The sequence below is a fragment of the Vidua chalybeata genome, chromosome 2, assembly GCF_026979565.1.
Source record: "Vidua chalybeata isolate OUT-0048 chromosome 2, bVidCha1 merged haplotype, whole genome shotgun sequence".
Taxonomy (NCBI): Eukaryota; Metazoa; Chordata; class Aves; order Passeriformes; family Viduidae; genus Vidua; species Vidua chalybeata.
In genome coordinates, this window is record NC_071531.1 from 60,133,434 (window position 1) to 60,138,150 (window position 4,717).

Here is a 4,717-nt window from a genome sequence, read left to right on the forward strand (position 1 = left end):
GCCTTTCTTCTTCACCCTCCATTGACATGGCAGATATTTCTGGACATCTTCCCAGTTTCATAAGGTCAGTTCTCAGTAGGTTGGAAATCTCTGTTTCCCATATAGTCCCCTCAAAAGAAAAACAAATATCATCTGTGGTGGAGCTCAGCACTAGAAAGGTATATGTCCTGTTACATTACTACTCGGAGCAGACTAGGTGGTTTCATATTTTTGGAGTTTTTTAGTTCTCTTGCACATGCTATAGTTTTGTAACCCAGCACAAATACTGGGACCCCTTTGGAAAAGAGTGGCTTAGAAGGGCCTCAAACCTTCTCTACTCTCTCTGTATTTTACAAGCCAAAGGTTATCCATTTTTCACCCCAAAATTTCTTCCATGACCAGGATCTCTCTTTCATGTCCTTCTCACCAGGTAATCTCTGCTAGGTATGTAGTCCCATCTCATGCTGACATAACAAAGGTGAGTATAGAATCACAGAATAGTTTGAGTTAGAAGGGGCCCTTAAAGATCATCCAGCTCCATCCCCTTACCATGGGAAGGATACCTTCCACTAGACCAGGTTGCTCCAAGCCCCCATCCTGCCTAGCCGTGAACACTTTCAGGGATGGGGCACCCACAGCTTCTCTGAGCAACCTGTGCTAGGGCCTCACTATCCTCAGGGAAGAATTTCCTCCAATATCCAATCTAACCCTGCCCTCAGCTTGAACCCATTCTTCCTTGTCCTGTCATTCCATGTTGTTTTCACAACCCCCTCTCCAGCTCTTTTGGAGCCTCTTTAGGCACTGGAAGAGGACCTAAGCTCTTTCTGAAACCTTCTTTTCTTGAGGCTAAACACCCCCAATTCTCCCAGCTTGTCTCCAGAGCAGAGGGGCTGCAGTTCTTGAAGCATCTCCATGGCCTCCTCTGGACTCACTTCAGCAGCTTCATGTCCTTCTGATGCTGGGGGCCTCAGAAGTGGAGGTAGCTCTGCAGGTGTGTTCTCACAAGAGCTGAATAGTTTGGGACAATCACCTATTTTGACCCAGTGATAACAAGGCTCTGAAGTGATTACACTGTGCTGCTGCAAATGTACAGTTGAGCTCTTTGCTATGTGTTTTGTGCTGCTCCTCTCTGTCATTAGAAATTTCACTGTCTCTTCAGTAATACCAAGCATGTAAAAACTTAAAAAATGTATATACAACTAACCCAATGCACCTGCTAATCAAACTAGTCTCAACTGTTGGCAGAAGAACTGAATGCTCTTGATGATTTGGTATGTGGGTCATGAGTATCACCTTCCTGCTGCCGAGTTTGGGATAGGTCTACAGCACCATTGAAACCAGACAAGTATCTGAAATAAGGTTTCTCTTGGTGGGCAGTGTCCTGCAGAGCTTCTTGCTTCATGTTTTGTTTTTTTCCACCAGTGAACCACTAAGACCCAGAAGTGACCTTTCCAGTTGAAACAAGGACTCAACAATTTGTTGAAAGAAATTTTAAAGAAAGTTTCAACACATAAATTGGTGTTTTTCCTTCCTGCTGAGTCAAGCTCATTGCAGAACAGAGCTTGTTGTGCTGTCACAGCAGTGGTGGAAAAGGGAGGGTTAATATCTGCAAGACTGCTGTGACCTCAGGAGAGCCTGAGAGCAGGGAATGGGTAGCTTTGTTTTGTTTTCATTGGAAATGGGGAGAGTTGATTTTGACTTGACACTCACTGTTAGAGGCAGGCGAATCAGAGCCAAAATAGTTTTCAAAAGCCTGGGCCTGTTTATTAAAAACAAAGACAACTGAGGGTGAGGCCCCAGGATAAGCCCAGGACCTCAGCGGCAAGTCAGAGTAACAAGTATCAGTGTGCACAGGGTGTTTCCAAGGGTACAGAATCCGCAGAAAAACCCAGGAGGCCAGCACCTGGGGGATTTTTAAGTCTCTGAAGCTGCTGGATTGGTGCGTTCTTGATCCTTTTGCTGATTGGCCCTCTTTCTGGTCACTGATTGGTCCATGAGGTGGTGCATTCCTGGCCAATCATTCTGGAACTACTAGGCACTATTGGTTGGTTGATCAGCCTCCAATCGCAGGCTGAGCTGATGATATCACTCTCCGATGCAGCTTGTCCCCTCCCCCTGGATTGACAGCTATGCGCACACACTTGACTAACAATACATTTAACTTTGTAACTTACAACAATTTACAGAATTAACAATTCATTACATTAATTGGTAATTCCTTACAACTCATTTGACACAATTAACCATTATTAAACCCGCCTACTAAAACAAGTTTATTTATAACAGTCACCATGCTACCAAAGGGTTCAGAAATTTTCCAGCCAAACTTCACTGGAGACCGGGGGGAAAAAAAGTTTAGTCAACCAATGTGTGAGATTTGCAACAGTGATGGAAGCCTGGAGGGAAGGTGTGCGTGGTAAAGGCAGCACAGCCAAGTCATGCTTTGAGACTGATTTTTATGGCTGTCAGCTAATCCATCTGTGAGCAAATCTAGCTCATGTTACCAGCAGTAGGATGCAAGAATAGCCCATAATTGGAAGCAGACTATGGCCCATTGTTGGGAATTAGGATTTTTCCTGTTGTTTCCTTCCCTCATGGAATTTTGTCACACATGTTGCTAGGAAACAATACCTTGCGAGTTAAGAAAACAAAGACATAGCTGGGTGTCCCAACATTCCATTGAAATGGCCTTGGCTGGGGGCAGGTTGCAAGTAATAGCTGGAGAGAAAAGGCTATCCCAGAGGTTTGCGGCTGGGTTTTTGGTCAGTCCAGTCTCCTCGTTCAGAGAAGAAAGGAGCTGGGAGCTGTTTGCTATTTGCCCTGCCACCTAGCTACTTGGAGCTCAGAACCAGCCTGTGTGGTGCTGAAACATCGGGATTGCCTCCTCTGCGCACAGTGCATTGCCACAGCCACTCCTGTGCACTGGGCTCTGAGATCCTGGTCACCTGCACTGCAAGTCTGCTTAATTTTTTTTTTTTTTTTTTTTTTTTTTTTTTTTTTTTGTTCCTCAGCCATTTGTGGGTGGGAAGGGTCCAGAGCTGGCATGTGGCTCTGCGCAGTAGCCCAGCAATTGAGACCAGCTGCTACCTGTGACTTCCAGTCTTGGCTCTTGGCCAAGGCGCCATTAACTACGTAGTCTCCAAGCTTGCATTGCAGCGCCCCCTGCAGTCGCGGGGCAATCATTGCACCTACCCTGCCTGCTGGGTGCCTGCCAGCTCCCCTGCTGGCTGTTATTGTAACTACACCAAAGGGGAAATTGCCTGAAGAGCAGGGAAGAGAATATTTATTGGTTTGGTGGGGTTTTTTTGTTGGTTTTGTTGGTTTTGTTTGTTTGTTTGTTTGTTGTTCTTGCCATTGTTGTTGTTTGTTTTCCTTATTTTAGACATATATCCTCGTAAAGAACTGTTATTCCTTTCCCATATCTTTGCCTGAAAACCCCTTTATTTCAAAGTTATAATTCAGAGGAAAGCAGGTCATATTCTCCATTTCAAGGGAGGCTCCTACCTCCCGTGGCACACATCTGTCATTCAAACTGAGACACACATAAACTGGATCTTTTTACAACTTGCTGGAGTCAATCCCTTGCTCCTTGAAAGGAGGCACCTCAAGGACAGCTCCTTCTTGAACCCAGTTATTACATCCCCTTCTTGGAAGAGGGAGGTGTTGGGACCTGCCCCATCTTTTCCCTCATAAATGGCTTTGATCATAAAATTCTACTGTGCACAAAATATTTCCTCAAACTCAACTTTTTTTTTTGATGAAAATTTGACTCTTTTAGTGAACCTTCATGATTTCTCCACTCTACTGAAGACAATATTCCCCAAGCCAAAGACAGACAAATATCAGCCCTAGAACAGATGATCACACAAAGCCCAGAAAGGGCAGGGAAGCAGATAATACTGGTTTACCAGCTTCTAACTGGACCCTTGTTGTCAACTTCCTGCAGTGCAGGTGGTTGTCATTTCCAAAATCCAGGGTAGCTATCCTTGCTCTCTTTTTCATAGTGTTCCATAAAGTACAGGGAAATATTCACTGGAGCAGAATGAATGGAAAATTTGAACAATCATCAGATAAACTCTCTATGAAAAAAATCATTATAGGGAATATTAACAAGGAGAAATTTAATGCAAAATTTAATTTTAGGTAGAAAGTATCCCATTCTGCTATAAAAGGGGGAATTGGTAAGGATGCTTTTGATAGATTTCTTGGATGAAAATAAAGCATAAATACAGCACTATTATATCTGAGAACTGTTTATTGACAAAAAAAGAGTTAGTGTTCCTACTAAAGGGGGATAGGAAAAGGAGCAAAGAGAGGAAAAAGAGAGAGGCTCTTTGTTGGCATCAGCCTAGCAGGTGGAGGCATGTGCACTGCGAACCACGGTGCATTTGCCTTTCTCCCATGGTGGGCTGGACACAATTTCCAAACAGCAGCAGGCTGCATGTTCCTTCCGTTGGTGCAGAACAGGCTGCTGTAGTCATGGGTGCAGTCCTGGAACAGCTGCAGGTTCTCAGGGTTGGGGTGCCATGGCTGTGTGCATGACTGAATGCAGGTGGTGGCAGCAGGCTGGTCACTATGGGCTACTGCTATGACAAGTTGGTGGAGGCTGGCAGCGCAGAAAACACAGCAGCAGTGGTGGCAGTTGTGGTCAGGTGCAAGCAGGCTTGTGCTGCAGGCTTGGCTAGTGCAGGTAAGCAGTGGCAGCTGTGCCCAGGAAGCACAATGGGGACTTCTGGCT

At 45.1% G+C, this 4,717-nt stretch overlaps 1 long non-coding RNA gene across 1 annotated transcript; it reads left to right on the forward strand.

Annotated features, from left to right (window-relative positions):
- Positions 1-503: 503 nt before the first annotated feature.
- On the forward strand, positions 504-1,445 carry LOC128784838 (uncharacterized). Its single transcript, XR_008429641.1, has 3 exons — positions 504-557; positions 849-970; positions 1,402-1,445. It is a non-coding gene; the product is annotated as an uncharacterized LOC128784838 (long non-coding RNA).
- Positions 1,446-4,717: the final 3,272 nt, after the last annotated feature.